Here is a 22,253-nt window from a genome sequence, read left to right on the forward strand (position 1 = left end):
TCCTGGACATTAGCCCCTTTGTTTTTCAAAACTAGATGTTTGAGGGGCTCATATTTCCAGTGCAGGTCCCAAGGATTGGGGTGCCTCTGTGGGGAATGAACCCCCTGCTCCTCAGAGAGAAGCTTCTTCTTTGTGAGATCCAACAAAACAACAAAACAAATGTTATTCTCTGTGCTGCAACTTTTTATCTCTGTATGAGTGGACTCTTAAAGGTCAGATCCCTGAGAGTAGACTATCCTGTATATTTCAGGCTATAGGCAACATTCTTTTACAAAAGGTGCAGAGCCAGCATGACTAAGCACAGGCAACAGAGCACAGAGGTTAAAGAAGAAGGAACAGATCTACTGTGGAGTCAGATTTTTTCTACCGTGTTACACTGCAGGTGGCGTCTTCCGTGAGACTGCGTCTGTACCTGTCCTAGTCATCTCAATGTGGCCTTCTTAGCCTTTGTTTTGGAGCAGGTGTTCAGCTAGTTTTCAGGCCTTTCAGAGGGAATTGGTCCATACGTGGCTGTAGACTTGGTGTGTCCCGTGGAAGGAAGTTAGTGCAGGACTTTCCCACACTGCCGTCTTGGCCTGCCCTTGAGCTTGTGTATTTTACATGATGGCTCTGTTCATTAACTCAGAGTGAAAGTGACAATATCCACAAAAAGAAGGAGAGGGGGCTGGAAATATGGAGAGAAAGCTTTCAGTTTAGAGCAAACTGATGGAGATGGCCCAGTGAAGAACAATGAGTATTGTAAAGCTCCTTATTCCATTGTTTACCTCCTTTGCTTTATTTTGGGAAAAAAAAAACAGTGGCAATGATTTCATATTAATAAATTCAGATATCACTCCTTATGGATGTAAAAGGATATGACTGATTACATTTATTCTTCTTGGGTATCCTTTGTTCCCAAATTCTTTGAGAATAAGGAAGAAAACTAACACAACATTGTAAATCAACTATACTTCAGCAAAATTTTTTAAAATTTAAAAAAATAAAAAAAGAAATAAAACTCTAGTGGATTTGGAAAGGATCATTTTATGGGAATTTATAAATGGTGTCTTTTATATTATTATACATCTGCCTGTGTATTGGATTGCATGACACAGAAATTATTTGGGTTTTTATTCACCAACAGACTCCTGTAAAGCAATAGGAAATGTACATATTGTATAACTACAGTGTTTTATTTACCTATTTAAGATCACTAATTGTACAGACAGCCTATTTCACCTAAAATCTAATTGCCACATATCCTACTGTCAAACCTATCTCACGGTTTTTAGGACTCAAATTCTCAGCTTCAACACCACTTTTCACCTTGTGTAGGAGTCAAATTACATTGCCGTTAAATTTAAAAATACAATTACTTGGTCCAAAGATTGCCTATCGTTAAAAGGTCCCAAAGCACCATTGTACAGTCACCTATAGAACCTAATATCAAAGTAATTCTATATTGAAATAATTTTATGAACTTGGCTATGGATATTGAACTCTCTGTAGAAGAAATCAGCCCAACATATTGTATAGACATATTAAGACTGGGAAAAGATGCTCAAGATCACTAATCATCAGGGAAATGCAAATCAAAACTGCAATAAGATATCACTTAACACCTGTCAGAATGGCCATCATCAAAAAGAACACAAATAACAAATGTTGGCAGGGATGTGGAGGAAAGGGAACACTTGCACACTGCTGATGGGAATGTAAACTGGTGCAGCCACTGTGGAAAACAGTATGGAGGCTTCTCAAAAAACTAAAAATAGAACTACCATATGACCTAACAATTCCACTCCTAGGGATATATCTGAGAAAAAAAAAACAATAACACTAATTCAAAAAGATACATGCACCCCAATGTTCATAGCAGCATTTACAACGGCCAAGATATTGAAGCAACCTAAGTGCTCATCAGTAGATGAATGGACAAAGAAGATGTGGTACATATACACAATGGAATACTACTCAGTCATATAAAAGAATGAAATTTTGCCATTTGCAGCAACAGGGATGGACTCAGAGGGTATTATGCTAAGTGAAATAAGTCAGATAGAGAAAGACAAATACTGTATGATATCACTTATATATGGAATCTGAAAAATACAACAAACTAGTAAATAAAAAAGAAGCAAACTCACAGATTTAGAGGACAGAGTACTGGTTACCAGTGGGAAGGGGAGTGGCAACATAGGGGTGGGGGAGTGGGAGGTATAAACTATTGGTTGTAAGACAGGCTACAAGGATGCATTTTACCATGTGGGGAATATAGCCAATATTTTGTAAGATCTGTAAATGGGGGATAACCCTTAAAAACTGTATAAAAATTTAAAAATTTTAAAAATACAATCAGGAAAAGATAAAAGCAATGTATTCACACCTCAGAAAAAAAAAAAGATTGGGAGAGTAACAATGGCTTAAAATTTTGGATTTTCTGGACAGGCTGAAAATTTTGGCTGGCAGTGTTCTCCAAATGATCTAGGAAAAACAGGGAAATGCCAAGTTTTAAAGGTGCTACAATCACATAAATGTCTTAAACCTTGACTTTGCATTCAACATCAAATTCTTATTTCGCTAACATATAAGTCCCAGAGAAACTGAAACTCCAAATATTTTGCATGTAAGTATGTATTTATGTGTGCTGCAGAGTCATAAATGGGAGATTTTATCTAAAGAACTGAGATAAAATAAATATCATCTACCAAGGAGGGCTGTGGTCTTTCACTGTAATCGTGAGAAAGACTTAAATTCCTTAGCCACGTTGTGATACGATTACCTTGAGAGTAGATTTTGGGAAGAAGTTCCAGAAAGGATTTTTTGGAGTTTGATGCAGTCTGTCTCTGACACAGGGGGGGAAGAATGGATGTATCTACTCTCTCTTCAAGCCTAGTAGAAAGGCGTTTCAATAATATTACTTGAAAAAAATAATAATAATAATAATATTACTTGTAAGTCTTGAAATGTAGGCCCTAGGGACTTTGCTGTGGTCCAGTGGTTAAGAATCCACGCTTCCACTGCAGGAAGCGTGGGTTTGATCCCTGGTTGGGGAGGATCCCACATGCTGCGTGGTGTAGCCAAAAAAAAAAAAAAAAAAAAAAATGGGGAAATGTAGGTCCTGAAGCTGAGGGGATACAGTGAACTTCTGTGTGATTCCCACCTGAGAAATACGGCAAGTAAGAGAAAAAGCTGATTCATGCCCCCGTATAATAAGTATGAAATAGAAGTTGCTGCTTTGGGATAACTTTGTATCTCCAAAATCGGTCAGAACAAAGGAAGCAGCAGTGTTTCTTGTGGGTCAGATATGGACCACACATGAGGTACAGTATGTGGGTTATAGTAAGTCTACAGTAGAGCCAGTTAGGTGGCCCATGAAACCATAGCCGATTAAAAATGGCAGTGTGCCCTTAGATCTCACTGGTCTGCAGAAGAAGTAGCGCAAGCCTACAGATGTATTTGCCCTGGTTAGGGAGACTGCAGGTAACAAACTCCCAGGAATGGGATGGAGCTTCAAAGAACCTGTGGAAATATTCACAGGAGCCTGTCCACCCGGAGAGCATGCGGCTGTCGAAGAGGTCAAGACGAATAGATGGTGAGTGTTGGGAAAAAAGCCTGAGAAAGAATGGGCCAATATGGCGGGCAGTCTGGTAAAGCATGCCTTTCCCGGAGAGAAGACATCACTGTATCTGACATAGGGTGAAAGTGCCAAGTGGCTCCACCACTCTGTGGGCTTTCCCTGGGCCCACATACCAATTTCTGAACTGAGTGTGCATTGAGTGATTTGAAAAGAAGATAGAACTAGCAGTTATCCAAAAAGTCTTCAAACTGTCCTCATGTTTATCTAGCAGCAGGGAAAGTACTAGACCTGATGAGAAAATGAGATGTAAGCATTGGGGGAAAATTAAGCTATTTTCTGATTACATTCCATAAAGTATGTTAGCATTTTTTTCCCTCTTAACTTTTTATTTGGACATAATTTTACAGAGTTGAGAGACTAGAACAAAGAATTCCCATATACCCTTCACCCAAATTCCCCAAATAACAATCAACATCTGAGCTATACACATCCATCTCTCTCTCTCTCTCCCTCCCTCCCAGTCTCTCTCTTTGCAACTAAACACACAAACACACGTACACACACAATTTTTTTCCTGCACATTTGAGAGTAGGTTGCAGAAATGAAGCTCTTTTACTCTTCTGTATGTATTTCCTAAAATAAAGACCTTCTCTTATATAATCTGAGGACACTTACAAAATCAGGAAATTAATATCAATTCTCTACTATTATCCAACCTATAGATCTTATTTTGATTTTACCAATTGTCCCAATAATGCTCTTTATAGCAAAAGGAAATCCTAAATCATGTTGCCTTTAGTGGTCTCATCTTTTTAATCTCTCTTAATATGGAACGTTGCTTAGACTTTATTTTTAATCATGCTGATATTTTTAGATTAAAATAGGCCAGATATTTTATAGAATTCACTCAATTTGATTTTTCTGATATCTCATGATTATATTTAAGCTATAGGTTTTGAGCAAAAATACCACAGAAGTGATATGTTCCTCTCAGTGCATTCTACCAGGAGTTACATAATGCCTTTTTGTTCCATTATTGGTGCTTTTAGCTTTGTCACATGGTTAAGATGGTGTTTGTCAGGCTTCTCCATTATAATTTTACAGATTTTTCCCTTGTAATATGTCTGGAGAGAAACCTTGAAACTCTGAAAACATCCTGTTATTCCTTGAATTTTTACCCACTAGTTTTAGCATCCATTGAAGATTCTTTTCTGAATCAATTTTTATTATAATGGTTGACAAACGATGATTCTCTTATTTTATCGTTCCATGCATGTTTATTAGGTGGCTTCGTACTGTAAGGAATCGGTCCCCCCAGTTATCCATTAACTAGTTAATAAACTAACTAGTTAGTAAATTAATTAATATGTTTGGACTCAAAGATTCTAATGTCATTTACAGAATTGTAATTCGTATTTGGCTAGTAGGAGCCTCAAATCCAGATGAATCTGTATTCTTTTGCTACTCTCTTATTTTATGACACAGTAAGATGTTCCAGAATGATCTCATGCTTTCCTCACTCCAGCTCTGGAATTAAGCATTTCTCCAATGATACTTGGTAGATAATGGTATTTAGAACTCAAGATGTGCTACCAGGGAATCATTGCTTCTAGGCCTTCTTAGCCAAAGAGCTAATACATTCATACATATCTGTGCCTATTTCTATATTTGTTCATCTAGCATAAAAGCCATGGGTTCATGTGGATACTCCCTATTCCAATTCAACACCAGCAGGCTTATTTTATTTTTCCCTCTATTCATATTTGCAACTTATTTCTCCAATAGTGAGAGACCGGTTTCCTATTATCCACAATTTACTTACTTAATCTTTCACAATTAGAATATACACAAAATTTTATTTTGAATTGCTAGCTCATGCTTCTGTGAAAAATTAGTCTCCTGCCTGGAGTTCACCCTTTGTTTAAAGTTGTTTTCTTTCCTTATCCTGGGGACAATTAGTTGAAAAACTATGTTGAAAAGTTGCCAAGGTTATTCCTCTTTTCCTCCCCCTCCCTACTACCTCCTTAGTGTAGTTTTATTATTAATTTGAAATACAACTTTGGTTTATTTGTTTTTATTTCACAATTCGTCCTTTTAATTTTATTTTTTATTCTTTTTGAGTATGTGAAACACAGAGTTCTGAGGTTAGAACTGTTTACAAGAGCTATTGTCAGAGATGTGTTATTCCCCCAAATTCCTTCTATTCTTTCCCTCTATTCCCTTCTATTCTTTCCCTCTATTACCAATATCAGTAATTTCTAATTTGTTCTCTGTTTTGTGCCCATGGGAGTAGATATGCATAATTTTTAATTTTTCCATTTTTCTTACAAACAAAAGAGATATGATAGACCTATGTTGCACTTAGCTTTTTTCACTGATTCATTTATCAGAGATAAATAATTATTAAATAAAGTCAGAGATCCTAATTATTTATACAACTGCAGGGTCTTCCATTGTGTAGATGTGCCATAGTTTATTTAACCTTTCCTTTTACTTAGAAACATAGTTTCCAATATCTTGACGCTATAAACAGGGTCTCAACAGATCACTTTGTGATTTGTATTTTCATATCATTGGACATGAACCTTCGTGGTATAATGATTGACATTAAAAAAGAAATTCATGTGATAAAACAACTGAATAGAGCAGAATGACACAAAATAAAAAGTGTGTCTACACCTGCCACCCATTCCTACCCTATACTTCTTGGAGTCAATCCATTTCTTTTAACCATTTGTGATTTCAGTTCTTCTGGTTGTTACATCTCCAAATAATGTAAATTACATGAATGGGGTGGGTATTTAGAATGATGATCATATCTTTATTACTTTCTTGTGTTTAGAGACACCTGATGTAAGGATCAGAAGCTAGTGGTCAAAATATCAACTGGATTGAATAATAACTCAGATTAGGTTTATGTCTATAATTAGGTTTCCTAGTGCATCCCTCTCAGTACACACTTTGGAACAACTCACTTGAGAGAGTGAGATTACAGAGAAAAAAAGTCTTCCATCTGGAATCATTGTATCATATATACTTAATGTACATTTAGTATAGAGTTAATCTGTTCTGAATTCTGGAATATTTCATTTATAGATGTTTAGAATTGCCAGAACAAAATATTAGAAAGATGGATTTTAAAGTAGTTTGAAAATACTTATTGGTAGACACTTTATATCCAAGTTTTGAAGCATTGTAACAGAGATCTCCTGTATACATGCTTTTAAGGAATAATCCATTGCCCATGTGAATATTCAGTTATCAGTATTGTTAATCCAACACTTAGGAGCAAGGTTATAGATTCAGGAGAAAATTTATACATAAATTCATGGAGCAAAAAAAAAACCATTAAGTAGAAATTGTCTGCCATTAAAAATACCATCAGCAGTCTACCCTTTTCACTAGACTTCATCTTAAAATATGTAAGGACAGAAATTAAATCAATATGTATTTTTTATTCCTGACCCAATCTATGTTTAGCCAAGCAAATGGACAGGGGAATAGTTAAAAGACAAATTGTATGTCTTGGCTTTGTTGCAGGCTATTTGTCACTGTAACATATTGAAATTAAAAGAGCCATCTTTGATATCATTCTTCAATAATATATTCCCTTTTGTCACTGTTCTGCACACTGTATTTTCTTTTAAAAATAACCCACATTTTAGAGGATCTGTTTTTTGAGACATTTAAAAAGGGCTTTCGTGGCATTTGGTTGTATGTTAGGAAGAGCTTCTTAAGTTCACAAATAATGATTCAGTAGATTACTTTGGCAGGAGAGAGTGTTGGTTTTCCTCTTCCTTTGGAATCTCTTCTTAAGAGCCAAACCACTTGCATATGTACAATAATTTGAATCTGTAATAATTTGGGGGCAGAGGCATCAACTAACTAGAATAATTAAGAAATTTCTAGTTCTATGATTTTTTTAAATGTTGCAGCTGACTTTCAAGGTGAGCATTTGTAGTTGGTAGCATGTACTATTTGCCCATGGTAAACAGAGATTTATTGGAAGTAAGCAAATGTAACATCTGGAAAAGCGGACGGTGTATACTATTTAAATACCTTGATTTCTTATCCACTGCTATTTACAAGAGAAATTTGACATCTTCTGCTATTAGAGGTTTAATAGAATCCCTTGAACAGCTGCATAGGCACACAAAGCAAAGTGGATGCAGTTTACATAAGGAATAAAGGAATATGCAAAAGTCTTTAATCCCCAAAATAAGCTAAGTGAGATGCTTAAAAAGGATGATGGAAAAGGGAAGTTCTTGTCAGCTGACTTAGAAAAGACTTAAAAAATTACTTTTAAAACTCTTGGATTCACTTGGAAGTTCACCTACCTTCTGCTGGCTATTGTAGGTGACCCCTGACGTTGGTGGCCATGGTTAAATCGGTGGGGTTGTGTAAAGGTTGCGCTGACAGGTTGGGTGTGTTCTACCCTACACAGGCTGTGGTCCTGGCACACAAGAACTGGTTGTCATCACTGAAGAATGCTGCCCGTTACTTCTGAGAACTTACCAACAATGAGGCTAATTCCTAAAGACTGAAAAAGGGCAAACGTTGAGACCCTGAGGAAAAGAGACTGGATGAGGGTAAAAGCTTTCAAACTTGGCAGTATGTTACACGTTATTAAAATAATTCATCTAAGCAAACAAATTCTGTCAACTTAAGCTGGCTTTTTTTTTTTTTTTTCCACATGAACATGATTTCCCTAGAAGGTAAATGACAAGGAGCAAAGAGTAATATGATTTCACCTTAATGAGGTTCAAGGTTTTATCTCACAGGGCGTTTATCAAAACATTGTAGAAATATGGTTTAGATCGAAGAGGTCTTAGGTTAAAGCAGATGTGAGTGGCAGGAAAACAAATTTAAAAGTCTGTTCTAAATAACTTAAAAATAAGGGAGTAAGTAAAATGCAGTAAGCAGTGTTGGTGGTAGTACTGTCTTATTAGTTGTATTAATGAAAGACTTACAGGAGAGAATATATATTATGTCCATTAAACGTAGTAATTCTACCAAGTTGATGACGAATTTGGAAAACAGAGATTTATAAAAATAATGGTGTTGTTAGTGCAAGAGAATCTACTCGAAGAAAAATAAATTGAGTGGGTACAGCATCAGTAAAAATCAGTTTTCCAGAAGTGATGCAAAAAATGATCACATGTCATATAAGGGTAAGCAAGATACTGGAAATTATGAATCGCCGTCTAGAAAGTAGGAACCCTTATACTCAGCACAGATCACCCAACCCCTTCCCCACCAGCAAGCCTTCTGAAAATTACACATCAGAAAGCACTCTAATTAGAAGAAAGGAAACATGATGGAAAGCATTTAGGGAGAGGCAGAATGTGTTCATTTTACTAGGGGTTCAATTTTAGCTTGATGATTTACTGGGAGGCTGGAAAACTGGGAGAGGGCTCTGAAAAGAGAAATAATAAGGAATAGGAAATGGGTTGATAAAGAAAGGGAATTTCGCTTGGAACAAAGTATAAAGTGGAACTAAATGGGTGAAACTAAATGAATATGTAAAATGATATGGCACTGACGTTTATCAGCTCTTCCTGGTCTCTTCTGAGGATCAGTCAGTGTGGTTTTAGAAGTAGCAGAAATGTTCTAGTCCTGTGAAAAATGCATTTGTATTTTGATGGGGATTGCACTGAATCTGTAGATTGCCTTGGATAGTATGGTCATTTTAGCAATATTGATTCTTGCATTCCAAGAACACAGTATATCTTTCCATCTGTTCCTGTCATCTTCGATTTCTTTCATCAGCATCTTATAGTTTTTGGAGTACAGGGCTTTTGCCTCCTTAGGTAGGTTTATTCCTAGGTACTTTATTCTTTTTGAAGTGATGGTAGATGGGATTGTTTCCTTAATTTCTCTTTTTGATATTTCATTGTTAGTGTATAGAAATGCAACAGATTTCTGCATATTAATTTTGTATCCTGCAACTTTACCGAATTCATGGATGAGCTCTAGTAGTTTTCTGGTAGTAACTTCAGGATTTTCTATGTATAGTATTTTGTCGTCTGCAAACAGTGATAGCTTTACTTCTTCCTTTCCAATTCGGATTCATTTTATATCTTTTTCTTCTCTGGTTGCTGTGGCTAGGACTTGCAATAATATGTTGAATAAAAGTTGCAAGAGTGGGCATCCTTGTCTTGTTGTTCCTGATCGTAGAGAAAAGGCTTTCAGCTTTTCACTGTTGAGTGTGATGTTAGCTGTGGTTTGTCATGTATGGCCTTGTATAATTTGAAGGTATTAAATGTGGAGAATAAGGTAAGCAAGAGAAGCATCATGTCTGTCCCGTTGGACCACGTCAGTCAGATTCTTACAGGGAAATACCCACCCCACAGGGCTATAGCTGACATTCTGGTGTAGTCTTTGAGACATTTTGAGAGGTTAGGAAATTTTGTGAATATGTTTGTTATAATAATATACCAGTTATAGAACATGTCATTGAATTTCCTTTCTCTTAAAACATTCACTTTAATAATTTGCGCTCAGCATGTTTAAATAAGGTCCCCCCCGCTACCCCCGGAGTTTTGGAAAGGAGTTTAAGCCAAGAGGAGTGTGATAAAACTCTTAGAAAATAACATGGACTGTATGAATTGCAGCTATTTTTTGTTTAAAGGCTACAGGAACACATCATGAAAAATTTAAGAAGTTATAACTAAAATTTTTGGACACAAGAACACCGTACTTTCAAACTGTAGATATTCAAGTCAAAACTTCACTCAATAGATACACGAGTTTGTGAAAGTAATCTTTTCAGTCATAGAAACCTACTTATAATAACAGCAGTGATAATAATAGCATGGTAATAATAATAAATGACATTTATTGAGCTCTTAGTTTATACCAAAGACTGTTGTAGACATTTCACATGGATTAATTCATTTACTCTTCACAATAATTAGGTCCTCTTACTCTCATGATCATTTTAAAATTAGCAACGAGGGTATGGAAGTAGAACAAGATTAAGCAACCTTCCACAGTTTGTGTGCCTGTTCTGTGGTCTGACTGTAGATCCATCCCGTTTTGTTGGTCTGACACAGAACACACTTAGGTACACATTATCAAATGACTTTCAATACAGTTCTACAATTAATAATCGGCAATTCCTGTTATCTATGGCCAGAATAGTAACCCATGGAATATGACACACAATGAGAGTAACATATGTAGAATTTCCCGCTAACATTCTGTAATAAAGACAGTGCTTTCTGTAGACATGATTTACTGCAGATCCCCCTATGGAAATGCCTTTAAAATATAGTCTGCAAGTATGTTAAATTGGTACTGTATTATGGTATTAGTGTTTTTTATCTGTGTATTTAATTATATAAATAGATTTCCTGAAAGTACAGATTTGATTTTTAAACACAATGGTAAATTAAACATTCTACAAATTTTCTTGAGTTTCAGAAGACTATTTTTTTTTTTTCTTTTGCTAAAATGAGATTTCAGGACATTGTGCCTTTTTAAACTCCCATGATTTACTAAATGGAATACTTTTTAGTATTCCAAATATTTATAATTTAGTATTAGTATTTAGTTTAGTAGGTAATAGTCAGCACTTTTTAGAAAATCTCTCTTTTTCAAGAGTTTCTTGATATAAAATCGTTATTATTGGAAATCAGTACTTGTCTAATTTGCCTAAAATTAACTACTAGCTCAATTGCTCACATCCTAAGAGAATTAGGAATGGAAACTCTCTAGAAGGAAACCCACCAGGTTGGTGATGGTTGTTTCCACAGATATGAGCCCACCATGAGGGTGATGAGGGGAGGTGACAGCAATATTATGCTTTGTTTTGTTTTTAATAAGAGTGCATTCCTGTATTCCATGTGCATTTAAAAGCTAATTTTAAAGTGATATAATCTTTTTATTTGTAAAGATGATCATGACTGGAAGAGATAAAGCTATTTCATCCTACAAAATCAGTGCGGTAAGAAAAGTAGTTAATTTAGGGTCCCAATTTTTGAATATGTGGCCAGTGTCTACTAAAGGCATGATTGAGTGATGTATGGCTTTTTAGATCTGGAGAGGACATTAGAAATCAATCATTTTTTGCCCTTTAGTCTCTGTCATTTCATTAATTAGCTTAGACGTGTGACTTGGGACCTAACAATCAGGAGACAAGGTAGATTTGAAGTGAGCAGAGGCCCTCTGGGGAGAACCACCCTGACAAATGCAGTGCAGACGCACTGTTTGTTGGGATGCCCGGTGGAGATTTTCGCGGTTGGGTCTGTGTCACAGACTCAGGGCAGTGGGGACAGGTCAGGGCTCTGCAGGGCAGGTCCACAGAGAGGCTGCACATCAACCCTGCCCCGAGCACTGGAGCCTATCTCCCTGGAGTCATGAACCACGTGGATTCACATAGCAAATTTCTCTTCTGTATCAAATCGACAGGTTGGGTTCTGTCTTTATTTCTTTTACTAAAAACCCTGATTGATAGCTAAATTTTTTGTTTCTACTTTATCCACCTATGCGATTTTCTTCTCATTGGAAGAGGCTATTAGACTTTTCCCCATCTCATCTTTTCCATAAAAGTATATATTAAAGATTAATTCACAGATGAACTAGCTTAAATGTCCTGTACAGCACTTGTGAAACAGGTGTTAACTTTTGTAAAATGGGCACAATTCAGGTCTTCTAGGTAGCGTTTTGGAGTTTATAGGAAAACATAGAATCCAAGAAGTTTTAGTTTCTCTGTTGGTCATATAATTTATCTCAATAAAAGTCTTTGGGCAAGAAAACAGAGACTTGAGATTGAAAACTCTATTTCCAAAATGAGAATGTAGGAAGTGTTGAAAGAAATTGAGAACACACGTGCCTAAATGCACAAATGCTTTTATTTTATAAGCAAAAAACAAAATAAAACCACCCCAAAACCCTTAAGCCCCAAGTAATTAGTGCTTTTCACACAGTTAAGGACTGTCAGAGCGAAATCCAAGGCTTTCTGGTGCTTTTCTTCCAGTACTCTGTCCCTTTCACATGATTCAGCTGCCATGACAATACCCATGGTCATCTCTGAGTTGCTGCTGCTGTGTTCTCTGAGGGCAAATTTGGGAGATCCAGGCTCAGACCTCCTGCACTTGCTTTCACTGCCTCTGCCCCAGCTCTTGAGAATCCAGCCTCTTGGGAAAGTTCATTCCCCTTCTCTCTCCAGGCTCCACTCTCAGGAGTGGAGCAGTAACAGTTTGCCTAATCAAGTCGCAGTGTGTTTCTAAGGTATGTCCACCTGAAACGTCGAATAATTCCAAAAGTTCTCATATTAATTTCAAAATCTCTCTGTCTGGTCATTATTACCCAAAAGCCTTTTCCCAAATGGGAAAAAATCCATTATCACTCAACCTTCAGCCCAACATTTCTGAATTACTGAAGAAACTTGATTTTCCAATTCCTTGTCCATTTTATAAGAAAGCGTCCTTTCTATTGATTCATTCATTGAACAAGTCTGTACTGAAAGGATCTATTATGAGCCTGGCAGTGTTCTAGGCTATAGAGATACATGTGTAAACAGAATGGATTTTGTTTGCAACATTTCTGTCCTTGTGGGGCTCACATTCTATTAGAGAAGACAAACAACATGCCTACAAAATAAGCACATGATATGGCAAGTTAGATGGAGGGAATGCTGGGGGAAATATTGAGCAAGACTGGGAGGATGGATTCTGGGGCTTGGGTGGGATCACAATTCCAAATGCATCAGAGAATCATCATTGGGAAGGTGACAGTTGAGCAAAGATCTGAAGGGGAGTGAGGATGTGGAGGATGTATTGAGATTTTCACGGAGGAGGGTATAAAATTGCTCAGTTGCATGGAGTGCAAAGTGACTCGGGAAATGTACAAGGATTGCTGGGTCCTTTGAAGGGCCCACTTGAGGTTGACTTGTGGGTACACATTTAAGATCAGACAAATCAGAATGCTTGTGGTTGTGTGTGTGTGTGTGTGTGTTTATCCACATTCAGTTACACAAGGGCAAGCATGCAAGGAGTAGGCAGAAACTTGTATTTAGCAAGAATTGTGGGTATAATGAGGCTGGAGAGGGTCAGAAAATTGAGAATGTGATTCTACTGATTGCCCATAACATTTATACTGGGTTCAGAGGGAAGACCAGCTTATTATGGGCATGAAGACAGAAGATGGGAGAATCAACTGATTGTATGTCCTGGTCAAGTCAGAGGATTACTGGAAGCTTTCTTAGTGCTCCTAGTAACCACACTGACATTTATTGAGTACTTGATGTATCTGGACACGTGGACACAGTGCAGACTGCTGTAGATAGATTATCCCTTTAAAGGTTCACAGACCTCTGGGGTAGATACCATCCTGTAATCAACCTCATTTTGCAGATGATGAAATTGAAAGTGGGAGTGGAACTCTCTCTCTAGATCAGTCACATTAAGATAAGGTGATATGTATGAAACCTGTAAACTTCTATGCAAATATAACTATTATTCAGTGGATAGGGGCCTGGAACGTATATAACATGTAGTTTAATTAATGGCCAAAGTTAGCTGTAGTGACAAGTCTTCTGTGTCCTCAAACACAAGGCCGAAAATATCTTATGAATTTAGGGAGGTGTTTTATTTCCATGCTTAGTAATCTGATTTTCATACACATTCAAAGAGCACTGTGTGAATACAAGAAAAATCAAGCTATTAGAATAGCATATTTTAATCTCTGGGAACTTGCTGCTTTTCTTTGAAAGATAATAGATCTTGATTGATATCTTATTTCATGGAGTTTCAGACACAAACTGGCTTGTGAGTAAGATTTCAGTATACTTATGTTCAATTTCAGAAATAAGAGAGCATGATGTATTTTCCATATAAGTGTGAAATGGTAGAATATGTATTTATCAGTGAGAACAGAAAACCTAGTACAGTAATCAAAGACCAACGTGACTTAGTCGTTTCTCTAGATAAGACTCTGAAAGGAGGAAATTAACCCTCATCAACTGGGTTCATAAAATTAAATTATCAGCTGATAAAGAACTGACTCCACCTCGGATGTCCTTTCCAACTATCGTTCGTAATCTGTCTGTTCAACTTAAGAAGAATGACTCGGCACTCCAAGTGCTGTGCACCTCACTGAGAAGAGCCGTTACCAGGAGTGAATCGTCTAAGTGTTGCCCCTGGGATGGGAAGCCCTTGGACTCCTGGTGTCCCAGTTGTCAGGTCTGTGGATATAGTAACCAGAGCTGCACTTCCTAGTAGCTATTTTCTTCCATCTTCCCTACTTTTGTTACCGAACTCAGGTTCGGCTGCTTGCTGCTCAAAAGCCAATCATTTGAGAGGCAAGTGTCAGTAGAAAGGAAAGGTGCTTTAATCAGAAAAGCCGGCAATCTGGGGGAGAAGGTGGACTCGTGTCCTGAGACCAACTCTGAAGATTCTGCTCAGCCATGACAGTTTTTAAAGGGGAAAAGGGGGAAAAATCTCAGTGAATCATCAAGGCAGGAGGTTGGGTTCTGCATCTCCATTGCGTGCAGACTGGCTGACTCTTTCTTCAGATGTTATCTTGCCTGTGTGATCTGCCTGCAGGATTGCTAAGGGAGCTGTTGGGGGGTAGAGAGCTAGTCATTCTTTAACTACTTTTCTTCATTCTTCTTTTTATCTAGGAAAAGAATCAATAGGTTAGTTAGATTCTTTCGGGGTTTAGAGGGGAATAGAAATGGGCAAACAGGAAAGGGGCAAAAGAGCTGCTTTCACTTTGAGTCAGTGGACACTATATAACCTCTCTTAATTACCAATAATTGGCAGCTTTAAAATAGAGTTTTAAAAATAACTGGATGTGGCAGCCAAACTAGCTTCTCTCCATGAGTATTTAAAAGATGTCAGTGGACAGGTGAGAAGGGCTTCACTCTGTGACCATGCATGCCACGTTAAATCAGGGCAGAAAAGCAGGAGGGATCATTTGCAGCATCTAATCCATTCCCACAGTAATGAAGGGCCATCAGTTATGCTTTATTTCTCAGTGTTTCTTTCAGAAGAGGCTGTCACCTTTAATTGATGCAAGTGATAGAGATTTCCTGAACTTTGATGGAGAGTCAGTTCTGGGCTAATGTACCTCACAGTTTTTTTTTCTCAACCTCATTTCATCCCAACTGTGCTTTATTTACTTCTTTCTTTCCCTTAAAGAGTCCTTCTTCCAGAATCTCTATACAACTCTAAAGAAGATTTGATTTTAAGTTAAGGCCATTCTCCCCATGGAGAGAGGTGCTATGTTAATCTATGAAGTATTCTTACCCCTGAAGACTTTGTATGCCATGTAAGCTCTGACAGCCTTAGTAATACCCTGTCTTTACCCTGTCCCTCTTTTCATTTCTTTGCTCCAAAGTTGCTTTGTGTTGCTTCCAAACTTCACCAAACAGCAAACAGGAAGCTCAGTGGAAAAATGGGCAGATGACATGACCAAGCAATTTTCAGAAGAGAAACCTTAAAAATTCATTAGTAATCAGAGAAATACAGATTATGTATGTATATGACTATAAAGTATCAGGTGACATCCCATTAGACAGCCTCGATGATGCAGAGGATGTGCTGATATAAGGTTTTTATCCATTACTCATGGGAATGGAGAAAGCTCCACCCATCCTGGAGAGAAATCTGGCACAACTTCATCAAATTGATTGACTATGTCCTCCAAGATGGAGCAAGTCATCTCCTGAACATATATCCCCAATAAATTATTTTACAGGACCATCAAAGAACTTGCACATGAATGTTGATCACAGCACATTTGTGGTGACAGTGTTGAAGGTGGTCCCAGTGTCCATCAGTGGGCAAGCTGGCCAGCTTCAATCTGGTGGGTTCCCACCCCAGAGCACTCGGCAGCAGTGAGAAGCAACTGGATAGACCCCTAGCAACATGAATGGATCCTAAACCAACTTGTTAAATGAAAAAAGTGTGACTAGAGAACACCATTTAAATAAATTAAATCTACGCTCCTGTAAAATAAATTATACCTGTTACAGAAAGACATAAGAATGAAAATACATATATTAAGCACTTTAGGATGGTAACCTATGGAGGAGGAGAGGAATGCATATGGAGAATGGGGGCAACAGGAATAAATAATATATAGATAAACTAAGCCAATAGGATTGATTTTTGTGGAGTTTTGTTTAGTCTCCCCGAGACCCAAGCATAAAATATCCTTACCATCCTAGCCAGCTCTTCTGCTCGGCCACCTCTCTTTGCAAGGACACTGAATTTTCTTTCAAGCTATTTCAACTAAAACATTGTTAATTCATTTTTAAAAGTTATTATAGGCCCCACATTGCAGACATTCTTTGCGTTTTCTGTACCCCTCCCCAGTTAGTGCCCTGAGTTGGGCCTGGCATGTTACCTTGTAATACACCTTTTGAGTGAGGAAAAGGAGGATGTGAGTTCCTATCTGGAAACTTCATCCTCTGATCTCAAGGTCAAAGGAAAGAGTGTTATCCGTGAGGCAGGGCTGGGAGGGCAGCAGCCTTGGCAGGGGTGTTTTGAGGTCTTGGGAAAGTTTGTCCAGAGAGGCCTCCACTCTCTCTGACGCTCCCTTTAAGCCCTTCCTAACGTTGCAGTGTCTCAAAGCCACATTTGGGCACAGGGAAGCCTGATCCCAAGCCCAGCTCATACTCCCAGGCCCTGCTTATGCCCTGTTGTATCCGTCTCACCATTTTCTTCCTCCCCCCACGCCCCTCCTCCTGACCTCCCTCCATTCCCCAGCTTTACTGAGCTATTGTCGACATATCAGACGTGTAAGTCTAAGCCTACCTTCCTGTGTAGTCTAGCCCCTCCTTACCCGACCTTACCTCTGGTTCCTACTCAGCCCCATCAGCGCCTCACAATCATAAGTCAGCTCCTGCCAGAATCTTCCCTGAATTCTGCCCGATGACCAGGGCTGGATTCTACCTGTGGTTCCTGATTTGGAGTTTCTCATCCATAAAGTACAACAAATACTGAAGTGAATTTCAGTAAAAACAATCAGGTTCTCTAAAATATTGATGCACTTTTAAGGTTTGGGCTAGATGTGTTTAACTCATTGTAGTGGATTGAATAATATCTCCCCGAATCCATGTGTACCGAAACCTCTCCGTGTGATCTTATGGGGATCTTATTTGGAAATAGGGTCTTTGCAGGTGGAATTAAGATAAAGATAAAAATGGGATTACACTGGATTGGAGTGGGTCCTAAATTCAATGAAGGTCCTTGTAAGAGACAGGAAAGGACACACAGACACACGCAGATAAGAAGACCCTGGGAAGACGGAGTCAGAGACTGGGGCTCTACTGCCACAAGCCAAGGAGGACTGGGGCCTCTGTCAACTGGAAGAGGCAGGAAGGAGCCTTCAGAGGGAGCAGGCCCTTGACTTTGCACTTCTGGCCTCCAGACTGTGAGAGAATAACACTGTGCTATTTCAAGCCACCAAATTTGTGGTATTTTGTTGAGGTATCCCTAGGAAATTGATACACTCAGTAGAACACATGGATCACTAGTTTATGATAATCAGGTCTCAGATTGGTTATATACATGTATGTATGTCATTAATATAAATGAGAAAAAATTGCTTATTCTATTGTTATTATACATGGTGCTTGGTAATTTGTCTTCTGTTAGGACTGAGATGTACACTGTCTTGTAGTGGGTAAAATATCAGAGTGAACAGCCTGACTGTGAGTTCAAATTACAGCTGTGCTAGTTACTGGCTATGTGATGCTGGAAAAGTTATTTTCACCCATTTGTGCCTCAGTTTGCTCACTTTTAGTGGATAATAATAGTACCTATGTCTTGGAGGATAGGATTAAAAACTGGTTAAAATATCAATATTTTAAATACTTGGAACAGTGATAAGCATATAGTAATAAATAAGTGTTTGCTAATATTATTTCATGAAGATACCTGTCTTCAACCCTTCCTTTACTTTTTCTTAGATCTATGTATAAATTGGGTAATAGCTATTATGTACCATGTGCAGGTGATACAGGCTGTGGGCAGGGCCCATTCTGCCCCAGGTAATTTATATCAATGTGATACACACACACACACAAAAAAAAAGAAAGAAAAGATTCTCAATTTCATTAAATCTGTAGATTAAAATATTTTCATTTAGCCCAGAATAATATTTACATTACTCTACTGTTTGTAATTTAAGTGGCACTGTTAAATTTTTTTATGATCTTCTGGAACAGCAGATGACATTCATCGAACAAAATTTTTCTGATTTATTTTGCATTTCATTCACTATGCAGTGAGATTGATTTTAGAAAAAGTACAGTTCCAAGGTTGAGGAGAAGAAAACCCTCTCCTCCAGATCATAGACGTCTGTTCTGTGGTATTATACTTCCAGATGTAAGAAACCTGTACATTGTTGCTTCGTTTTTGTTTTAACCAGTGAATTTGTTGCTGTTCCTGACTGAGGTATGATTAATGCCCAAAGTTCAGTCTCACTTAGACTGTTCACTTTTTGAGTTTTTTAAAGCGTATTTCCCTTTCCTTCTATCTATGTAGATAGATAATTAAACTTCTTAATTAACATAATTAAAGTTCTGTGAGATCTTTACTGTCCAGAAGCCAGAGTGGAAAGCAAGGTTGGAGAGCCTGTACCTCAGATAGTCGCATGCCGGAAGCTACACACCATAGTTAATAATCTGTTGAGTGGCTGCTGTATTTTAGTGCATCGTTAGTTCTTTGATATGTTTCATTGGTAATTGTGGTGGTTAATTTCCTTTGTCAACCTGACTGGGCTACAGGGTACCCAAATAATTGGTCAAAAGTTATTCTGGGTGTTTCTGTGAGGGTGTTTCTGGGTGAGGTTAACATTTGAATTGGAAGACAAAGTGAAGCAGGTTGCCCTCCCTGATGCGGGTGGGCCTCATCCAATCCACTGAAGACCTGAATAGAGCAAAAAGGCTGAGTAAGAGGAACTTGCCTTGACTGCTGAGCTGGAATATGGGGTTTCTCTTGCTCTTGAACTTGGACCGGAATGTATACCATTGGTTCTCTTGCTTTTCAGGTCTTTGGACTCAGACTAGAGCGGTACCATTGGCTCTTTTGGGTGTCCATCTGGCCAACTGTACATCTCAGGGCTTCTCAGTCTCCATAATGGTGTGAGCCAATTCCAGACAATAACATTTCTATTCTATGTATGTGTGTGTGCATGTGTGTATGCATATGTGTGTAAACACACGGTTGACCCTTGAACAACACAGATTTGAACTGCAAGGGTCCACTTGTATGTGGATTCTTTTCAATAGTAAATACTACAGCAGTATGTGATCCGTGGTTGGTTGAATCCATGGATGTGAAACCAAAGATGAGGACCAACTATGGGGTTAGAACACCTGTGGATTTTGGCATCCCTGGCGTCTGCTGGAACCACTCCCTAAGGTTACCAAGGGATTATCGTGTGTATAGGAAGGGAGGGAGGGAGGGAGGGAGGAAGGAAATGGACTGGATAGATGAATGGATGGATACATCAATAGATGGATATGATATGGATATAGATATAGATATAGATATCTCCTGTTGGCTCTGTTTTCTGGAGAACCCTCAATAATATAGTAATGCAGTGTTTTTGCAAGTTTGATATTATAATCTCTTTTACAGGTTAGAAAACTGAAGCTTCTTCAGAAAAGAATAATCCTAAATTGACTCAGCAAATGGTTGGTAGATCTGGAATTTCAACTCAGTTTTGCATGATTCCAAATCTCACGCTGTATCCACTTCATGACAGTCAGCTTCATCACAGCTGCTCAAAAGGCGCAGAGAGAGCCTGAAACCAATACTGAATTTACCCCTAGACATGTCAGCTCAGAAATATTTCCCTACTGAAGACTGATTGCCTCTGAGAAGCCGCACACCCTCCTCTGCTCACACAGCCCCTCCTCCTCTCCTGAGCTAGTGCTAAGTGCATTCTCCACAAGTATATTCCAATTCAAGGCTGAAAGAACAAAGTCAGTTTATCATTTATTGCATTTTATTCATGCAGCTTATTTCCATCCCCAGAAATAGATAAGAACTAGTACCATGTATTCTTCTTAAACTCCATTTAATTCCCACTGAATCTCCAGCCCTCAAATTCTTAAATAATTACACTGCTTAAATGTGAACAATTGTGGTAGAGCCTTTTTATGGAAACTTTTTACGAAAAATCGTTAATCAAGATCACCTTTCTTCCAACTGATTGTTACGGTGCACAGAACACCTGTGAGTCTAAATATTGTTTCCAGGCCTCTGGATCTTTTCTCTATTTCTATTCTTAGAATTGAAACTAGGTGGGGTATAGCACAGTGGACCCGTTCCTGTTTTCTTTTTGTTAATGGAACATGTGTTTTTTTCATCGAGGAGAAGTTATTGCTACTTTTTTTCTTTCTGTTTTGTCAGACTAATTTAACATTGTTAAATCCTTTTCATGTCCTTACATATTGGGTCTCTGTTGTTCAGTTTTCGTTTCTAATGGACTAGATTTGAACTGTGCCTTGAAATAATCTTGCATTTGTACTGGACTCTCTTTTGCAAAGTTTATCTCATCTGTTTTTGGCTGGCTTGCAGAACAGTGATTTAAGCAGCTTGTTGGCTAGGTTTTATTGCCTCCTGGCTTAATTCATTTTCATACAGATGCTCTCCAGTTATGTTTAAAAGGGATCAAAGGATGTTTTCTAACTAAGTACTCCCATTTTTAGGAACCCTGCCACTGACTATTATATACGGCATCTTTTCATCTTTTAAAAAAAAAAAAAGTGGAAATAAACCAAAAAGCCCCCTTAGCATGCCTCTTTTTTTTTTTTTTTTTTTAAAGCACAAACTCACTCTAAAAACCATTTCCACTCAAGTCAGCTCTATGAAGCTCTTGTTCTCTTCAATTACTGCTTTTTTCCTCCTTTTTTTGGGGTGGGGGCTATACTTTCTTGCTGTGTCCTGATGCCACTTTTAGGGATATTTTGTCAGGTCACCTGCTTTCCAAGTTCATTCCTTTATGAGCTAGCGGGGCATGACAAAGGGAAGCCACTTAATAGTTTTACTACCTAACCCTGACACCTTATTTTTCAAAGGGGTGTCTTACAAATGCTCCCAATTTTTATCAGATCTGAAGGAAAGAGTATCTCAAAGAACAGCCCTTAAGCACTTGCCAATTAAATCTGGTCTATTTCCTAGGATATTTTTGAGCTCCCTTTGAAGAAGTGTTTCTCTATGTCTCAGATCTGTTAAATTGTACTCTTTATATTGCCATTTATGCCACAAAAGTTTTGTGACCTCTGAGTAATTTTTTGAGATGGATTTTCATAGCATTTATGACTTCAATTTTGAATTTGTCAGTCTTTTCTCCTGCACAAGAAAGAGGGCAGAAAGGGTATCCCATTTTCTGAAAAGAAAGCTAGTATATAACATATAGTTTAACAACCACTTGAAGGTTTTAGAAAATACAGAAAAATTTGTGTATCATTTTTGCAAAGGGCCTCAGGATAGGAAAAGGAAATGCAGAAGGAATAACTGATTACAGCACTTACTTCCTAAAATTGTTTTAGACTCCTAAACCATAGAACATGAGATGAAATTTGCATCTAACATATTTCTTAGTTAGAAAACATCCTTGATCCCTTTTAAACATAATTGGAGAACATCTATATGAAAACGAATTAAGCCAGGAGTCAGTAAAACCTAGCCAACAAGCTGCTTAAATCACTGTTCTGCAAGCCAGCCAA

At 37.9% G+C, this 22,253-nt stretch overlaps 1 long non-coding RNA gene across 1 annotated transcript in view; it reads left to right on the forward strand.

Moving 5' to 3' along the window:
• Positions 1–22,253, forward strand: part of LOC132367609 (uncharacterized) — a 313,944-nt gene that overhangs the window by 274,630 nt on the left and 17,061 nt on the right. The gene's annotated exons all lie outside the window — the stretch shown is intronic.

The sequence above is a fragment of the Balaenoptera ricei genome, chromosome 6 (genome assembly GCF_028023285.1).
Source record: "Balaenoptera ricei isolate mBalRic1 chromosome 6, mBalRic1.hap2, whole genome shotgun sequence".
Classification (NCBI taxonomy): domain Eukaryota; kingdom Metazoa; phylum Chordata; class Mammalia; order Artiodactyla; family Balaenopteridae; genus Balaenoptera; species Balaenoptera ricei.